Here is a 20,913-nt window from a genome sequence, read left to right on the forward strand (position 1 = left end):
GGAGAGGGCCGACTCTTCGCAATCATGTCACCAATGCATTTCCTGAAATCCTCAAACAGAAACCTTGGTTCCCGCAGCGTCAGGGCTTCTTTAAATGCTCCAGTTGCCGGGCCTGTAAGTTTGGTGCAAATACTAGCACCTATATGACTCCTTTCAGCCCCACACCTGTCCAGATTAAAGGCAAATACGATTGCAGAACGGAATTTGCTGTATATGTCCTGACGTGTACTTGCGGCCTGAGGTACGTTGGGAGTACTCGGCTTGCGGTGCACGTCAGGATTTTGCAGCATCTCCGAGCAATTGTGAATAACGACAATGCCTACCCGGTGGCGAGACATTTTAAAAATGTGCACAGTAACAACTTGGAATGTCTCAGCTACTATGTTCTTACCTCTGTACCCCGTCCCCGTAGAGGAGGAGACAGAGATAAGTTACTTCGCCAACTGGAATCTAGAATGATACTAGAGCTCGACACTAAGGTCCCGAATGGTCTGAATACCACTGAGGACCTATATCACTTTCTATAAGTCACTATATCATGTATATAGCAGCCTTGATCTGACATCTGTTCTGATTTGTACTAATATATGTCTATTGGTTTATAAATTCAGTCCGCCTCCCATCTTATGTCAACATACTGATTTATTTTAGTAAATTTAATTTAATCATTTCACACCCCCCTTTTCTGTTCATTAGTAATAATTTGTTCTTTTCCCTCATTTTGCCCCATGTATATATTTCACATTTTGAACTTTGAATTAAACCTACCATCATTCTTTTTAGATGAGCCAGGTTATATATATAAATATTACATTTAAAATGAAACATTATTTAACGAATTCGTTCGTCCATGTTTCATTTGTATAATTTACTCACTAGATGTTGGGCACACAATCCAATTTTTTGGGAAGATGTACTATTAGACGTAGGAAATTTGTTCGGGAAACTAGGGGTTGCCATCGCATCTCAGATGTCCCCTCATTGAGTGCACCCAGGTGGGGTTGCCATCAATATATAAAGATGTCCCCACCAATATGCAAACAGGGTAAAAATTGATTTTTTGTATTTTTGTATATTTGTATAGTATTTATTGAGCATGAAGTTGGTATCTACTGAATATAGTATCTCCAACATACATGTACATGGTATATGATCTCTAGAACATATGTTCATAGTAATAATAGACAGTAACATTATGTATATACATGAGTGATATTTATATTTATGTATATATAATGACTATATTCTGTATTTATGTATTATTTAGAGTATGCTTAAAGTTCAGTATGTGACGATAACATAGCCTGTATATCACTCAATTAACTTATTCATCAAATATATGTACAGATGAAGATTATCATCATCCTTGCCCTTTTAACATTTGTAAATATGTGTCACTAAGCATTTATGCGGACAGATTTTTGCCACAAATTTACATGAATTTATTCAGCTATTTATTTGTGTCAGGGAAGCTTAAGTCACGTTGTTATTATGTGTCTTTTTTTCCCTTCATCCCGAACTCATGCCATCATACACGTAATCTAAGTATGTTTTCAGTGTTTATAGGTGTCACATGGTATGCACAAGCAGTTTAAAAGTTCAGCTGTGAGGGGTTTATAATTGACTGTGATCAAGGGCATCCGCCCGAAACGCGTCAGTTTTCACTTTTTGTTATGCGCTGCTTAATAAATAATCCTTTGCCTGATATTGGAATCGTGGAGTCTTCTGTTCTTCCTGGGGACCCGGGACGGCAGTGTGGCTTCTTCTTGTTTCTGAGATATATATATATATATATATATATAAAATTTCTATGGCAAAATGAAACCCCTCATTTTGTTCCTTTTCAAATTAAATGTATTAAGTGTTACCACTTTTTTCCAATCAAGATGACTTCAGGTGTGCCATACTTTTGTCATAAGTAAGACTGTTAGCGTTCTAGTTGTTCTTTAGAACACTCTGGGACATTCTGTCATTGGGCTATAGTTGGGCTACATCTGGCTGATATTTGGGCTACATTTGGGCTCTTTTGTCTCTGGTGGCCATCTTGGGAGACTGCATATCAGAATTTTTTTAATGAAATATAAGAGGATTTGAGAAGTCACTCAAAATGTGCCCTAATTTTTCTTTCTTCAGCACTAATCATAATTTCTATGGCAAAATGAACCCCCTCATTTTGTTCCTTTGCAAATTAAATGTTTTAAGTGTTAACACTTTATTCCAATCAAGATGACTTCAGGTGTGCCATACTTATGTCATAAGTAAGACTGTTAGCGCTCTAGTTGTTCTTTAGAACACTCTGGGACATTCTGTCATTGGGCTATAGTTGGGCTACATCTGGCTGATATTTGGGCTACATTTGTTTTTTTTGTCTCTGGTGGCCATCTTTGGGCTACATTGGGCTACATTGGGCTACATTGGGCTACATTTGGGCTCTAACATATATATAGCCCAATGTAGCCCAATATATATTTTTTCAAAGTTAATTTTCGTAAAAACCACTGGAGCATATATCTTGAGACATAGCAAAGGCACATCGGGGTACCAGTCCCTACAATTTTGCCAAGTTTGATGGAAATCCATTCAGCCGTTCGGGCTAAAAGTGAGTCCAACCGCCCTATGGAAATTAACATGGGGAAAACACGTTTTGGGACCCCCCTTTTATCTCGGCCCCTGCTTGATGGATCCCCGCGAAACTTTTAGGGAAGGAGCGGAGCGCAGCGAGGCAAAGGTAAGGAAAATTACAGGCAGATCCCTCATTCGGCGCCAAAGTTATTCCCAATAGAATGTTGCGGATTTCCTATGGAAAACGATCCCAACTATAACTACCTACTGGCGATCGCCAGTAGGTAATATATATATATTCCCAACACTGACTGTCTGTGAGCAAGGGCGGATGCCCGAAACGCGTCAGATTGTTTGGTTCAGCTCGTAAATAAACTTGTGCCTACAACAAAGCTGTGTTGGAACCGCGTGATTTCCTGGGTCGCTACGGTTGGAGCCTGGGAGGTTGCACTTGTTTGGATATATATATAGATATATAGATATATAGATATAGATATATATAGATAGATATATATATATTCACTGAAAAAACCATAGGTTTAACACTCGTTATAGTTAGGAATTAGCATTTAAAAAACCTTTGAAATTCACTGACAAAACCATAGGTTTCACACCAGTTATAGTTAGCTGTACATTTTACTCATACAAAACCATTGAAATTCCCACGTAATAGTTAGTTGGACTCACTATAACTCACGCGCCCGCAATCCACTGCTGATGATGTCACATATTACATCATTCATGACATGGTCAGTGACATCACTGATGACATCACTGATGACATCTCAAATGACATCACTGATGACATCATCCAGTGACTGTGTGTTTCTGTAAAGTTTAAATATGTTTTACATATTGAAGAATGAGTGTATGTATGAGTGACTGGATGAAGGGTTTAGTAGGTGCGTGACTGACTGTATGAGTGAGTGATTAAATGTGTCTTACTGAAGGTATTGGTTAGTGACTAATCTATTTGAATGTGTGCATCAGTATGTCTGTTGTTGTGTAAGCTGCTGCATGTGTTGATCAGTAGCAATATGAGTGTCTATATGCGTTATTGATTGGTTGCCAAAGTATTTGTATGTGAGGGTGAGTGTGTTTGTGGGTGGCTGGGAGGTGTGTGACTCTGTGCATAGATGTGTGAGCAGTTGATTCACTTGGTATATGGGTTCAAGAGTGCATGTGCAAAGAGCTGTATGGGCGGTTGACTGTGTGCATGGGTGTGTTGGTGAGTGAATGGATATCTCAGTGCTACATGTCCATGTAAGTACATATATAAAACACAGTGCATGTGAGAGTTGGCATATATAAATGACTATACATGAGAGCCTGTGATTGCGTAAGTGACTGTATGGATCAATGTGTAGTTCTATCAGTGATTGTAAAAGAGAGTAAGTATGTGTTAATCGATGTTTGAATAAGTAAGGTTTTGTGTGTATAACTGTATAAATGAGGAAATGGGAGGGTGATTGATTCTTTCCATGACTAACTAGGTGTGTGAGTAACTCTATGAATGAGTGGCAGTGTGTGAGTGTCTGTATAGGTGTATGAGTGCATATAATAGTGTTGTATTGATGACTGACTGTATGTATGAGTGATTGTATGGGTGAATGAGTGGATATGTGTGTAGACTTAGGAATCAGTGAGTGCGTATGTAGTAACTGGTATTGGTGTGTCAATGGTTTCTGGAATGGTAGTCTGTATTTAACACTGGGTGTATCAAAGGTTAGATTAGCGTGTGAGGAGGTGCATCGTATTGTCACATGAATTATGTCATCAGTGATGTCATCGGTGATGTCATTTAAGATTTCATCAGTGATGTCATCAGTGATGTCTTTTTTGATGTCATCAGTGATGTCATCAGTGATGTCATTTGAGATGTCATCAGTGATGTCATCAGTGATGTCACTGACCATGTCATGAATGATGTAATATGTGACATCAACAGCAGTGGATTGCGGGCGCGCGAGTTATAGTAAGTCCAACTAACTATAACGTGGGAATTTCAATGGTTTTGTATGAGTAAAATGTTCAGCTAACTATAACTGGTGTGAAACCTATGATTTTTTCAGTGAATTTCAAAGGTTTTTTAAATGCTAATTCCTAACTATAACGAGTGTCAAACCTATGGTTTTTTCAGTGAATTTCAAAGGTTTTTTTAAATGCTAATTCCTAACTATATGCTTCTGAAACCTATGTTTTTTTAGTGAATTTCAAAGGTTTTTTAAAACATAATTCTTAACTATAATGTTTGTGAAACCTATGGTTTTTTGAGTGATTTTTATAGTTTTTTTTAAAGTAATTCCTTTGTATATTGACTTAGTAACCTACTATTTTTTTGTTATTAGCTGTTTTTTATAACTATTAATTATATTTTTTGAAAAAAAAATTTGTTCAATGTATATATATATATTTTTACATTTTTTACCGGTGCGCTCAGGGTGCGCGCACCGGTAAGCTCTCCCGAGAGCGCACCGAGAGCGCTATTTCAGCGTTCGTAAAAAACAATATGCATGAAAACAAAATAATAATGGAAGACATTTAGTATCATACTTATAAAAGCAGTATTTTTGATTTACGAAATGAAAATGATTTTGCATTTCCGTAAAGCTATCAAAACGTCACTCAGGCGCGCCGTGTAAGCGCCCCCGGAAGCGCCTACGTTCGCGCCGCGTGAGCGCCCCCGGAAGCGCCTACGTTCGCGTCACGTGAGCGCCCCCGGAGGCGCTCCGGTGCGCGCAGCGTAAGCGTGTCAAGTCATGTGACCTTAAAATAACTCTTTTCATTGGTTCCTAACAGTTTTTTTTACAAAGAATGAAATCCCCACCCATTTCCTTCACTTCTTCTTTCACTTTTGTGACTGCAAGACCTGCCTTTTTGCTGTCAGATCTTTGTGGGAATAAAATCTTGGATTATCATGGCTGCCAGACCATCCAGCAGTGAAGATGACTCCAATGAATTTCTTGATGAAGAGGCTCCTCAGCCGAAAGTAAAAGAACACTTTATTTGGAAGTTTTTTTCTATTCCTGATGACCAGAAGAAAGTAAATGCTCCAAAAGTGGAGTGCAGGATTTGTCACACTGTCCTGTCACGGGTTGACCCCACTAAGAAATATTCTTTTGGTAACTCCACAATGATTCGCCATGTGGAGAGGAGGCACCCCCAGAATTTTGCCCGGGAAAGTGTCAGGGCTCTGGCACAAGAGGCTCCCAGTGATGGGGCCTCTACTTCAACCGGAGGACAAACTGCATCAGGGAGGGAGCAATCACAAGAGCAGATTCCCAACATCCAGCCTGCTTTTAATAAAGGTGTTATTAAATGCAGATATTGTGATAAGTTACTTTGCTATGGGGAACAAAGTGTTCTGCTCATGGTTCGAGCATTGGATAACCATCGCTGCCGTTCCCAGCCCTAATTTTGTTTTGTTTTTTTGCTCCTGTTGAGCAGTTTCCCATGCCCTGTTTTTGTTTTTGTTCTAAAAAAAGAAAGAAAGAAGAAAAAAAAGTTCTTTTCAGAACTACCTCCAATTCTCATCAAAGAGCTGTGTTCTTAAATAAATGAAAAAGAGTAAGTGAAGTGGAGTGCATTGATAAACGAGAAGAAAATGAGTGAGAAAGCACAGAAAGGGACGAGAAGAGAAGGGAAGTGAAGTAGGGGGACTGAAAGAAGGAGAGTGTGGGGAAGGAGAGTGAGGAGAAGGAGAGTGAACATGGGGAATGTGGATATGCAAAGAAAATGTAGTAAAGAAACGGGGGTGTGGAAGGGTAAGAAAAGAGAAGTGATATTTTGGAAAGACTAGAGATACAGACTGGATAAAGACAAGTAAGTGTGAGACCAGGTAATTAAGGCAGTGAAGAAACAGAGAAAGTGAAAGAAAAAATAAGAGTAGAAGACTGAAGGCCTCATTTTTGCGCCTGCCTCACAGCAGGCGTAACACTGACGCAGGTCCTTTAACATGGGCCTGGCCCCATGTGAAAGGATGCATTGCTGGAGTTGTGTCACTTTTGTAACACACTCCAGCAATGCATCACTTTTGCACTTACAGATACGTCAGAAATACTGACGTATCTGTAACTTCTTTCGACATAATGTGTCATAAATTAAATATGACGCATGAGTAGACTGTAGGTCTCATTTATGAGACCATGCGTCACTTTTACGCCACCGGTGCGTCACTTTTTGTGACGCGCCAGTGCTGTAAAAAATGCAGATTGTTGAGTCATATTTACAAAGTGACACATCTAGGTAGATGCGTCACTTTGTAAACCCCTGCGCCACATTATACCTGCGCCAGCTGTAATGTATGCAAAGGGTGTGTATTGACATAAGGAAGGGTCGTAGAAGTGACACAGTGACATCTAAGAGATATCACTGCGTCACTTTTATGACGCTCTTGCGTCCAAATTTTGCGCCTGCTTAACAGCAGCCGTAAGACTGATGCAGGCCCTTTCACATAAGACTGGCCCTATGTGAAAGAATGCATTGCTGGAGTTGCATCATTTTTGTGACACATTACAGCAATGCATCACTTTCCTCTAAACACTCTACATTCTTTTTTTTACTCTATTTTTTTACACTGTTTTTCCCTGTGGTGCGCTCAGGGTGCGCGTACCGGAGAGCGCACCGGTGAGCGCAGCCAGCGCTTACCCCACGGAATTTAAAAAAATATATAGTTTTTTTGCCCTTCAGGGTCCTTCTAGGCCCCCCTCAGAAAACCTAGGTGGTCAGGGGGTGTCTACTCTGCCCCCTTTTAATTATTTCCCCCTTTCTTTTTCACCTCTTGTGTCTCGATTCTACCGAGACACTAGATGGTGGACTCTCCGGACTGTTTAGAATGTTGACAGACATCCGACAGCCAATCAGCTTTCCGCTCGCGCACTCCCGTGGCGCGCCGGGTGCGCTCCCCGGTACGCGCACCTGTGAGTGCTTGGAGCGCGCCTATAGATATATGTGTGTTTTTTAAGTTAATTTTCAAAAAAACCACTGGAGCAATTTACACCAAATATAGCAAAGGCACATCTGCGTACCAGTCCCTACAATTTTGCCAAGTTTGGCGTAATTCCGTTCAGCGGTTCGGGCTGTAGACTTGTCAGACCGTCCTATGGAAATTAACATGGGGAAAACACGTTTTGGGACCCCCCTTTTTTCTCAGCCCTCACTTCACGAATCCCCCCGAAACTTTCAGGGAAGGAGCGGAGCGCAGCAAGACCATTTTAAGGAAAATTACAGGCAGATCCCTCAATCGGCGCCAAAGTTATTCCCAATAGAATGTTGCGGATTTCCTATGGTAGCCAATCCTAACTATAACTACCTATTGCGACCGCCAGTAGGTAATATATATATATATATATATGTGTTATGTTATGTTATGTTAATTTTTTGTGCGCACAGCTACTCTAGCCAAGGAGCGTCCCGGCGCATAGACAAGGAGAAACATAACACAACAGGAAAAGATAAGACATAATGGGGGCAGCTAAAACAAAAAAGTTTTTATTGCTCTCCGGAAGGTCATAAGGTCCTCTAACAAACGGATTTCAACCGGGAGAGAATTCCAGGTTAATGCAGCTTTTACACTAAAGGAACGACCCCCCATGCGGCAGAGCCTGAATCTAGGGACTACAGCAAGAGCCTGGCCCTGAGAGCGGAGGGCGCGGGTAGGGACATAGAAATAAAGACAGCTGGACAAAATTTCAGGGCCTATACCTCTCAGGATCTTAAAGGTCAAACAAAGGACCTTAAAGAGAATGCGCTTCCTCACTGGAAGCCAATGTAGGGAGCGAAGGACACTCGCCACCGGGCAAAATCTGGGCAGGCCGACGATTGCTCTTGCCGCAGCATTTTGAACCCGTTGCAGGCGAGTTAACTCAGCCTGGTTGGCCCCAACCAGAAGGGAGCTAGCGTAATCCAGGCGAGAGATGATAGTTGCCTGGATCACCAGCTGTCTGGTTGGGGCATCAAAAAATTTAAGTACTGGTCTTAAGCCTCTCAGCAGACCAAAACAACAGGCTGCTGTTTTTTTAGTGTGTCCTACAAAGGTAAGGCCCGCATCCAGCCAAACCCCCAGATTTTTCACCTCCGACACCGGGGTCGGAGTGGGTCCCAGCTCTAGAGGCCACCATTGGTCACCCCACAGCTCCACTCCTCTTCCGACAATCATTACCTCCGTTTTGGTGGCATTAAGCTGGAGACAATTTCCTGTCAACCAGCTTGCCACCGCCTTCAGTCCAGCCTGAAACCTGGGGGCATCTTGTTCCGCGTCCCCGCTGAGAGTGACCGCCAGCTGTGTGTCGTCGGCATACGAGACCAAAGTAAGGCCCCACTGCCTGGCGACATCAGCCAGCGGTCTCACATAAAGATTAGATAGCGTGGGACTCAGCGAGGACCCCTGCGGAACCCCCATGGCCAGAGGCTGGAAGCTGGACTTGAAGGGAGGGATGGAAACACAGAAGGAACGATTGTCTAGGAAGGAGCGGAACCATTGCAACACCTGGCCACCAATCCCAGTCTCCTCGAGCCGATGCAGGAGGATGCTGTGGGATACCGTGTCAAAGGCGGCGCTGAGATCTAACAATATCAGCGCCGCCGTTTGACCAGCATCCAACCTTGCACGAAGATATTCCGCCATCACAAGAAGAGCGGTCTACGTGCTGTGTCCAGCACGGAAGCCATTTTGTGTGGGGTCGAGGGCATTGGTCCGGGCCAGATGTTCTGACAGGGCCAGATTGACATGGGCCTCTGTAATCTTTGCCGGCCAGGGTAGCAACGAGATGGGTCGGTAACTTTCGGGTTTAGACGGGTCCAAGGAAGGTTTTTTGATAATTGGGGACACCACCGCCTGCTTCCACTTAGTTGGAACTATACCCGACTCTAGGGAGAGGTTGACAAGGGCACGCACAGCAGGGCGCCCCATAAAGATCTGATCTCGAAAGAGAGCAGGTCTTACTGGATCAGATGGAGATCCAGATTTAACTTGCAGCGCAAGTTTGTCAAATCCTTCCAAAGTGAGAGGAGGAAATGAGAACAGGGTGGTTTGATGAGATGTCCCATCGGAACTTCCCAGACCGATCCCTATGCTAGGGAATGTCCGATAAATTGCTTGGACTTTTCCCAAGAAATAGGAAGCAAGGGATTCGCAGTGGGAGATGGAGCTCACGGTCATAGAGGTAGTCCGCTTCGCCATGAGATCTTTCACGGCCTTGAAAATGGCCTTCGACGGGTTAGTGCTATTTCGAAATTCTGCGGCATAAAATGCCGCTCGAGCTCGACAGATAGCCCGATGATAGAGCTTGACGGACATAGAGTATGCAGCTTTTAAATCAGCCCCATACGTCTTCCACAATGCCCTCTCCGCCCGCCTACAGGCTCCCTTCAAGGCACGTAAGGCACCATTGTACCAGGGACTCGACTCTCTAGTGTTGATTTTAGTCGATACAATAGGTATCAGAGTGTCCAGAGCCCTAGTAAGCCAAGAGCAGAAGAGGTCATATCCCTCTTCTACGCCATTCAATGGACCCAGCGGCTCCTCTAACAGAAGACGATGGAAGTCTTCTAGCCTGAGTTTGTTCCATAACCTCCTAGGTACTCGTCTCGCCGAAGAGGTAGAGGGAGTAACCGATATAGGACAAAGAATAGATACGAGGAAATGGTCAGTCCACTCTACCGGAGAAATAGATGTAATTTTAGTCTCCGGCAAGTTGGTAAAGAAGGGGTCAAGAATATGTCCCCCAATATGGGTGGACTGAGAAACCAGCTGGGAGAGTTGAAAGGCCTCTAAGTCTGAGGAAATGCTGCGTATGCTTTTCACCATAACTTCCACTTAAGGTGAAAAGAGAGAGACGTGCCTCAAGGGTCTGGCAGGAAGATATTTTATTTAGATCTCATCTCTGCGACGCGTTTCGAGCACAGAAGTGCTCTTGATCACATATATACTTTGTTTTAGCAGCAACTTTGTTTTTTCACCTAAAGCATGCTTTCCACGCTCTGCATACCTGTCACCTTCCAGCGCTCACTACGGGATTGAGCCGCGATGGGAAACTAGCTGAGCAAGCCAGGGAAGTGCTTGCTGGGAATTGTAGTATGCCGATGCAGACTGCAGTGGAATCTCATTAAATCAATGCGGCTCAGCTGGACTGTCGCTACCGACGCATGAGCCGTGAACATTTAAAAGCAGCTGGTGAGAGAACTTGTTGTTTGATGGCATTTGATAAAGGCATTACGCCGAAACGCGTCATGCCATTGCTTTTAATAAAGTTCTGTTTCCTGGTATCCCTGCTGTGTCCCTCCTGGTTACTTCAGCAGAAGGAAATCGGTTTTGGTGATATTTTGCGCGCTTGCCCCTGGTGCGCTAGGGGGACCCGCCCAATAAGCATCTGGAGCAACAAGGGCAACTTTTGTGGCGTTTCCAGGGTACTGGGTGTCTCCAGACCGCCGCAACCAAGGACATTTTTGCCCCGCTGTAGACACAGTCTGTGACTTCACAGAGAGGCCAAGAACACTGTTTCGACGTCTCAGGGCACAATGGACAATGACTTATGCAGCTGGGCGTTGGGGACCAAGGAAGAGACTTTGTTTTAGCAGCAACTTTGTTTTTTCACCTAAAGCATGCTTTCCACACTCTGCATACCTGTCACCTTCCAGCGCTCACTACGGGATTGAGCCGTGATAGGAAAGTAGCTGAGCAAGCCAGGGAAGTGCTTGCTGGGAACTGTAGTATGCCGATGCAGACTGCAGTGGAATCTCATTAAATCAATGCGGCTCAGCTGGACTGTCGCTACCGACACACGAGCCGTGAACATTTAAAAGCTGCTGGTGAGAGAACTTGTTGTATGATGGCATTTGATAAAGGCATTACGCCGAAACGCGTCATGCCATTGCTTTTAATAAAGTTCTGTTTCCTGGTATCCCCGCTGTGTCCCTCCTGGTTACTTCAGCAGAAGGAAATCGGTTTTGGTGATTGATATATATCCAGTTGAAGGCTAATCGTAGCCGAAACGCGTAGGCCGTGCTGTATTTGCACTTTTATTGCACATGGTGTTTAAATAAATAATTTATATAACTTGCCTGCTGCTGTGCCGTGACCTTTTGCTGGAGAAAAGTGGAAGCGAGAGGAATCGAAGGGATATATATATATATATATATATATATATATCTATATATATATATATATACATATATATATATATATTTGGATTTTTTTTACAACTAAACCAGACTCATCCAAGAAATATTTAGAGATGTTCTTTGATAGTTTTCACTCTGGTGTGACAAAAGAAGCCAAAATATTGCTGCCTAGTTCTTTGGCTAAAAGCCCAAAGGCGTTAAAAAAATGTGATAAAGCCAAGTATTCTGGACATGAGTGTTTGCACTTATACTTTACCGCTTGAGTTGAGGAAGGTCATTTTTGGGCAAGCCATGCAGTTAAAGCAGCAAAGGTGGACTCCAGTTGATACTCTTTTATGACCTGCATCACATTCTTTGGAGCACATAGACACAGGAATCTAGACAAAATGGGAAGAAAGAAATGTTAAATATGTGTCTTCTCTGCCAGCCTCAAAGTCCATCCTCAATTGAAAACCCCTCCCCCGTCCAATAAGGCTATATTCATCCAGATTTTGTACAACCTTTTTTTTTTTAGTAATAACCCTTTTCTATTAAAAATATCAGAAAGAAGTGAGTTGTAAGTTATAGCTGTTATAGTTATAGTTATACATATGTTAAGAAACTATGAAATTCTCCAGTATTACATCTTTCATAGATTCACATGCTTGTATCTTCCCCGTCGTCATGGTGGGAGTCTCACGGTAACAGAATGACCAAGCAGTATCATAGAGAAGAAAAACTGCATAGAAAATCCCCATAGGGGCTGTATTATTTGGTAACCAGACCACATCTTTGTTTGGACCAAAAGCCAGCCAATCAGCATTGCTGCCCTGCCCTCACACTCCCCAGCAGAAGCTTCCTGCCTCAGATTTCCAACCGCCTTCGTGTGATAAGGAGTCTCCCTGAGCTCTGCTCAGTTTTCTTTCTGTTCCTGAGTGAACTTTTGACCTTTTGGAATCTTGTTTCCTGTCTACTACATTAAGGTACTGTGTGTACTTATTTCTCTTATAATGGCTGACGGCTCTAAAAAGAGGCTGTTCAGGCCATGCAGGTCCTGTGGGAAGGCCAGACTGTTCTCTGAGGACCCACATGAGGACTGCCTTTACTGTCTCTACCCTAAACACCTGGTGAAAGACTGTAAGTTTTGTAGAAAATTTTCTGACAAAACTAAAAGAGACAGAGAGGCTAGACTACTGTTATGGCTTCAGAAGAAGAAGGCCACATCAGGCTCAGATTCTGAGGAGGGATCTTCTCATTCAACTCCCAAGAAAAGAAAGGCTTCTGTTTCTGTGGAGAGAGCGGAGTCTAAAAAGAGTAAAACTAAGGAGAAATCAACCTCATCTCTTCCTATTACTCCTGTGGTGAAACAGTCCAGTCTTAAGGAACCTGGGTCTGCACCCTCTACCAGCTCGCTGGCTTCTGCTCCAAGGTCTGTGGTGAAGACTTCGGCTCCGTCAACGACGACTTCGTCGACGACTGTGGCTTCGTCGACGATAAGGTCTAAAGCTACGTCGACGACTGCGACGTCTACGATTACAACATCGACGAGTAAAATCTCAATGTCGACGAACAGGCCGTCGACGACGACCACGACGACTCCGTCGACGACAGGTTCGACGTCGAAGATGTCTACGGGGGCCCCGTCGACGAAGGTCCCGTCGACGAAGGTCCCGTCGACGAAGGTTCCGTCGACGAAGATCCCGTCGACGATGGTTCCGTCGACGATGGTTCCGTCGACGAAGGTCCCGTCGACGAAGGTCTCGTCGACGATGGTTCCGACGACGATGGTTCCGTCGACGAAAGTCCCGCCGACGATGGTTCCGTCGACGAAAGGCCCGTCGACGACGGTTCCGTCGACGAAAATCGTGCTTTCATCCGCAAAAGCATTCAAATCACCGCAGTCGAAGACCATGATCTCGATCCGGTCTTTTCAGTCTACAAGGGGTTCATCTACCATCAGTGAAGCTGCAGAGTTCACCTCATGGACAAAGATTTCACCTTTGCCGCCGTCCTCATTGCTAGAGCAGGACTCAGATGGCGAGGAGTCCTCAGGTGCCGCCTACAGTCCTTCTCAGCTGCAGATAAAGAGCCAAGACACGGATGAAGAGGAGGTTTATTCCTTCAAGGACAGACCACAATCTTCCAGATATGAGTCATTTCAGGAATCTGGTGATTATGATGAAGAAGAGGAGGAGCAGCATGAGGACTCGAGGGAGGAAGATCATCAGGAGACGATGTCTATACCCCTCAACCTTGTCTCTGATCTTAGGTTGATGTTGAATGACTACTACCGTCGCTTCCCAGAGGCAAATTCCTCGCAACCAGCTAGGCAGACGCCTTCCTCTCAGACACCTGCAGCACCTGCTCACCAAGAACAGGGGGTGAGATCGCCGCAGGTTGTTACTATAAGGGACGACCTTACGGAATCCGACGAGGATGAGCAGCCTGAAGAAGGAGAACTCGTTCAGGATGCTTCAGGACAGGAATGGGACGAATACATTTTACCATCGACTGCATCGCCTGAACCACTCAAATCTACCTCCCCTCCTCAAGATATCGGAGGTTTTCATGATCTCATGGAAAGGGCGGCCAAAAGATTCAATCTGGATGTTGAGGTACAACAAACGGATTGTTTCTTGTATGACTTCAAAGATGAAAACAAGAGGTCGCTTCGCTCTATTCCAATTATCCCTCACATCTGGGAGGAGGGACTGAAGATCTTGAAAACACCTGCGTCTATAGCGGTTTCAGTTCCCCGCATTGACAAGAAATACAGAGCCCCAGAGTCCACAAAAGCCTGCCTCATTGGGCACCCCAGGCCTGAATCAGTTGTGACGCAGGCGGCACAAAGAAATTCTAAGAACCCGGTGGCTACTTCCCTAGTGCCACCTGACAAGGAGGGAAGGAGAATGGATGGAGCAGGTAAGAGGTTTGCAGTCATGGCTGCCTCTACCATTAAAGCGGCAAATGCTATGGCACTGCTTGGACGATACAACAGGCAAATGTGGTCTGATATTGCACCCATACTTTCTGCTCTCCCAGAGGACAAAAAGGAGGAAGCGGCAGCCATACTTAAGGAAGGCTCTAAATCTGCTGCCGAATCTATCGACATCGCCATGGATATTTCGTCCATGGCCTTCAGGCAGATGGCTGGAGCGGTTTCGCTTCGCAGACAGGGCTGGCTCAAGGCGACGTCTTTTCGTCCGGAGGTACAGGCGAAAATCGTTGATATGCCTTTTGACGGTGAAAACTTATTTGGAAAGCATATCGATGAGGCGTTGCAAGGCATAAAGTCGGACACGGATACAGCTCGAGCGCTGGGATCGCTTCAGCAAGGAAGGTTTCAGTCCTTTCGGAAGAGAGGTTCAAGAGGTCAATTTAATCAAAGATCCTCTTTTCAATCCAACCGATATCAGCCGTACAATCAGCAGGGATATCGACAGTATAACACTAACAACCAATTCAGGTCCTCCAACTCCTCTTACCAACAACAGTCCAGAGGCAAATCTAACGCCAGGGGGAAACCTCAGCAGTCTAATAGACGTCAAAGATTTCAGGCCGGCGCTCCCCACACAACGGATCCACGACAAAGACCACTATCTGTCTCAATTTTACAACAACTGGATGTCCATTACATCGGACAAATGGGTTTTAGATGTCATAAGCAGGGGCCACATTCTGGAATTTGTGGAGATACCTCCGGATCAACCCCCAGTACTCAGGCTCAACAAACATCGCCAGGAAATGCAGAAGGAAGTTCTCTCGCTTCTGCAAAAGGGAGCCATAGAGGAAGTGCCGCAACATCTCAGAGGGAGAGGCTTTTACTCGCATTTCTTCCTCATCAAAAAGAAACAAACCCGGAAATGGAGGCAGGTATTGGACTTAAGGGATCTAAATCGATACATAAAAAAGATACCCTTCAGAATGTTATCGTTACAAGAAATTCTTCTACTGATAAAAGAAAACGACTACATGGCCTCCTTAGATCTCATGGATGCGTACTTCCATATTTCAATTCTTCGGAAGCACAGGAAGTATCTCAGATTTGTTGTGGAGAGTCGCCACTTCCAGTTCAAGGTCCTGCCATTCGGACTCAAGTCAGCCCCGAGGGTATTCACCAAATGCATGGCCCCGGTGGCAGCCCATTTACGACTGCAAGGGCATTACATTTACCCATATCTGGACGACTGGCTGGTGACAGGTCCATCCTTCAGGGAGGCAGCAACATCTCTTCAGAGCTGCATCCGACTGTTTCAGCGATTGGGCCTGAAGACCAACTTAGAGAAATCCTCGCTGACTCCGGCCAAGGGCATCCAGTTCCTGGGGGCATGGATATGCACCAGTGCAGGGAAAGCCTACCCTTCCGAAGAACGAATGGGAAAGATCATGAGGCTAACGGCAGCTCTTCAAGCAAAAAGGTCCACTTCCGTGAGGATATACAAATCCATGTTGGGGATGATGTCATCCTGCATCCCTCTGGTGCCAAACTGTCGGCTTCGAATGAGGCCTTTGCAGGAACAACTGGACGAGCAGTGGGCCCAGGCCAAAGGTACCTTCGAGGATCGCATTACCATCACGAGCCATATGAAGGTGGCAATGTCATGGTGGAAGATTCGAAAGAACTTGGATCAAGGCTTGAGCTTCATTCCTCTAGATCACGACTTCGTGATGACAACGGACGCTTCGCTGAAAGGATGGGGTGCGCATCTTCAGGAGCTGGAAATTCAGGGCCTTTGGTCAGACTGGGAAGCTCAGCTTCACATAAACATGTTGGAGCTCAAAGCGGTGTTCCTAGGTCTTCAAGCATTTCTTCCCAGAATACGCCAATCGTCAGTACTGATCCAAACGGACAGCACCACTACCATGTTTTACCTGCTAAAGCAGGGCGGTACTAGATCCAAACAACTGTCGACATTGGCGCAAAGAATCTGGAAATGGCTCATAACCAATGGAATTTCAATTCAGGTTCAGCATATTCAGGGAGTCCTCAACACACGGGCGGACGCCCTGAGCCGTACTACCAAGGCGATGCACGAGTGGGAACTACACCACACTCAGGTTCGCCTCTTGTTTCAAAGGTGGGGCACTCCCACATTAGATTTGTTCGCAACGCAAAACAACTCAAAGTGCGTTCAATTCGCGTCCAGATACCATCAACAGGGCTCCAAGGGAAATGCATTCCTCATGGATTGGACAGGAAGGTTTGCATACGCGTTCCCTCCCTTCCCGTTGATACCGCGAATACTGCGCAAAATGAGATTGGAACCGTGCCGGATCATACTGATAGCACCAGCCTGGCCGAGACAGGCGTGGTTTCCAGACCTACTTCTTTTGTCGAGGGGCGAGAAAATCCAGCTCCCGACATTTCAAGACCTCATCTCCATGCAAGAAGGGCAAATTCTGCATCCGAATCTACAATCTCTAAAATTGTCAGCATGGAACCTCACGAGCGGGAGTTTCAAAATCTAGACATTTCACAAGAATGCAGACATGTTCTCTCACAGGCTAGAGCTGTATCAACAAACAAAACATATGCAGCGAAATGGACACGTTTCTGCCATTGGTGCAGCAGACAAAACTTGCATCCGTTTGAAGTACCACCTGAAGGTATCCTCCCTTACCTGCTGTCACTATCTAAGGCAGGTCTGTCGCATGCCTCGGTCAAGGTACACTTGGCAGCAATATCGCGCTTCAGGCGGAAGCCAAATGAACCATCTCTCTGGTCCTCCAGGATAATAAAGGAGTTTATCAAGGGACTTTTTAGGGTTTATCCACCCATCCAACGCCCTCCTGTGCCGTGGCACCTCAACACAGTACTATCACAGCTTATGAGGCCTCCTTTCGAGCCTATTCACAAGTCAGATTTGCAGTTCCTGTCATGGAAAACGGCCCTCCTTCTCGCCTTAACATCAGCAAGGAGGGTTAGTGAAATCCAGGCCTTTTCAGTGGAGGAACCCTTCTTACAATTTCGTCAAGACAGGGTTATCCTAAGGACAAATCCTACCTTTATTCCCAAGGTGGCAACATCTTTTCACCTCAATGAACCCATTATTTTGCCTACTTTTTTCAGCAATCCTTCATCGGAGGCAGAAAGAGCCTTACATTCTTTAGACATTTCCAGATGCCTAAAGTTCTACATTGAAAGGACAAAAACGTTCCGCAAGTCCAAGCAATTGTTCATTGCTTTTGAAGGGCAAAGGAAGGGTCTTCCTTTGTCAAGACTGAGTATTGCCAGATGGATCTCCGCAGCTATCCTGAAATGTCATGAAAAAGCGGGGAAGCCGCTAGATTCTAAGGTACATGCACATTCCACAAGGAAGATGGCAACTTTGATGGCCTTGTTTGCAGGAGTGGCGCTGCCTGACATCTGCAGAGCAGCAACGTGGAAGAGCGTGCACTCATTTACGAGACACTACTGTCTGGACACTGCGTGGAAAGAGGACACGGCAGTGGGACAAGCTGTTCTGAAACGTCTTTTTCAGTAAGGTATGACATAATGGCATGTTTTGTTGTCTATGCAATACTTTGATTTATGTGTCAACATGCATTTATCGTATTTCTTATATTATGATGTGTATTGTTATACCTTTGTCTTACGGCAGAGCTTCCTTTTTTAGTTCTGTCCTGGAAACGCTACTAATTTGGTGAGCACTGCTTACTACTCTGATACAAGCATGTGAATCTATGAAAGATGTAATACTGGAGAAGGAATTAGTTACTTACCTGTACACTATAGTTCTCCAGTATTATCTTTCATAGATTCACATGCGCCCGCCCGCCTCCCCGTTTCTCAGGCAGATCCTGTTTCTCGGTATTTATCCATGTCTCTCACTCGGGGACGGAAATCTGAGGCAGGAAGCTTCTGCTGGGGAGTGTGAGGGCAGGGCAGCAATGCTGATTGGCTGGCTTTTGGTCCAAACAAAGATGTGGTCTGGTTACCAAATAATACAGCCCCTATGGGGATTTTCTATGCAGTTTTTCTTCTCTATGATACTGCTTGGTCATTCTGTTACCGTGAGACTCCCACCATGACGACGGGGAAGATACAAGCATGTGAATCTATGAAAGATAATACTGGAGAACTATAGTGTACAGGTAAGTAACTAATTCCTTACCCTAAAGTTACTTAATTGCACAAGTTATTGTTTTTTAAGATAGCTATTACTGTAAGTATGACTATAACTGCTGAATTTATATGGTTTTGTGTGGGTAAAATGTCAACCCAACTATAAAGTCCTTCTGACCTTTGTTTTTTTCAGTGAATTTCTATCATTTATTAACATAAAGTAATATATGAATACTGTATGTTAATACACATGGCCTTCGGACGTGTGTAGTGAGGGTTGTGTTATGTTTCATATAGGTGCCCTAATATAGGCTTGGGTAACATCATACCCCTTCACTTATATTACCTCACCTACACTACACTGTAACAAGCCTTTTAGGATTGTACCTTTACCTAGTTCTAGTCTTGGGTGCAGAAGGAGGGTTTCTCCTAAACAATAAAGTCATATAACTCCATCGATAGACTCACGCAGTATGAATGAATATTCATAAGGGTTCTTAGAAACCAGGCTGGGGTTACACCACCTTCCTCCCCGTATCTACATACACGGTTCATCCCATACATCATCCTCAAATCCAACAATGGCTAATACAAGCAACAAGGGACAAAGGAGCCCTAGATACTTTCTATATAAATATAGCACCTCTTGATAGTGTTAGTCAGAGGGAACCGAGACTTCCAGGCCGACACACTGACTTGAGACGCTGAGGCTCCTGCATGCAGATGCACCAGCTGACAGCAGTCTGAACATCCCTTGCGGGTGTCCAACTCAAGACCAAGAAGGGCTGGTACATTCTCTCACTTTAGGTAATGGGGTTCAACTAAATCCTAGAGGGATTCTTGGCTTTGCACCTACTCACATGCTAGGTACACAGGTACATCTAGATAGGCATCGTAGGAGTATGCACACTTTTATCATGCATTTTATATTCATGTATTTATTCATGCTTATTGCAAGATGGTAGAAATTTACTATCCTTTTATATTCACTGTACTGCTAATCTTATATATCTGCTACTGTCTAATGGTTGTTGCAGCTCATATATTCTACACGAGAATAACAACTATTCAATAAATCCTTATTGAAAGGGCCAGACTGTTTATTCTGTGTATCTCTGAGATAAACTAAATGAGCACATGTGACTGAGCGAAAAGTAGTACATTGTTCCACGATCCTGAGGGATCAGGGTTGTCATGTTCTGAGGTTGCCCGAAACTATTCTCTCCCCAATAAGAGGAGACAATAGTGGCACTGTGAGCTAGCTAATGCAAACAGGCTCACATTTCTCGGTGGGGGTGCACGGAGCCAATCTGTCACCAATCCCACAGTATATGTAATGCAAACGCGCAGGTCCTGCATGGGTACTATAGGAACTACACGACAGTTGGCTGCAGGGCGGTCAACCACCCCCACATGCCTTTGGCCATGCACAGCGGGGATATGGTGTGTGAGTTTTTTTTTCCACCAATGGGATTCGGATCTACGGATATCCGAGTCCCAAGACCACTTCCTGCTTGAGGGGTGTGTGTGTGTGTGTGTGTGTGTGTGTCTGCGTGTCTGTGTGTGTGTGTGTGTGTGTGTGTGTGTCTGCGTGTCTGCGTGTGTGTGTGTGTGGTGTGTGTGTGTGTGTGTGTGTGCGTGTGTGTGTGTATATATATATATATATATATATATATATATATATATATATATATATATATATAAATATATATACGGATAAATATGCATAATGATTGGGTCCAAAGCATGCTGTTTGGGAAAGTGGAACAGAATTTTGGATTGGGAGATAGGGGCTCGCTACCCCGCCACGGAACGCCACATTCAAGATGACTGGGTAAGGTATATATATATATATATATATATATATACATATATATATATATATATATATATATATATATATATATATATATATATATATATATATATATATATATATATATATATATATGTATATATATATATATATATATATATATATATATGTATATATATATATATATATATATATATATATGTATATATATATATATTCCCAACACAACCTGGCCCAAGGAGAGCGCACTTTTCTACAGCGGGTGCCAGTGCAGAGGACGGGCTTGTCCTCCTAATCTTTTTTCACCAAAGGTTCCTTCTGACAAGGAAAACACCACACCCCAGCAGGGTATGTTGTTTCAAGGATTTAT

General features: G+C 44.2%; 1 protein-coding gene across 1 annotated transcript in view; it reads right to left on the minus strand.

Annotated features, from left to right (window-relative positions):
* LOC144752477 (taste receptor type 1 member 1-like) overlaps window positions 1–20,913 on the minus strand; it is a 91,337-nt gene that overhangs the window by 26,460 nt on the left and 43,964 nt on the right. The window lies entirely within an intron of this gene.

The sequence above is a fragment of the Lissotriton helveticus genome, chromosome 5_1 (assembly GCF_964261635.1).
Source record: "Lissotriton helveticus chromosome 5_1, aLisHel1.1, whole genome shotgun sequence".
Taxonomy (NCBI): domain Eukaryota; kingdom Metazoa; phylum Chordata; class Amphibia; order Caudata; family Salamandridae; genus Lissotriton; species Lissotriton helveticus.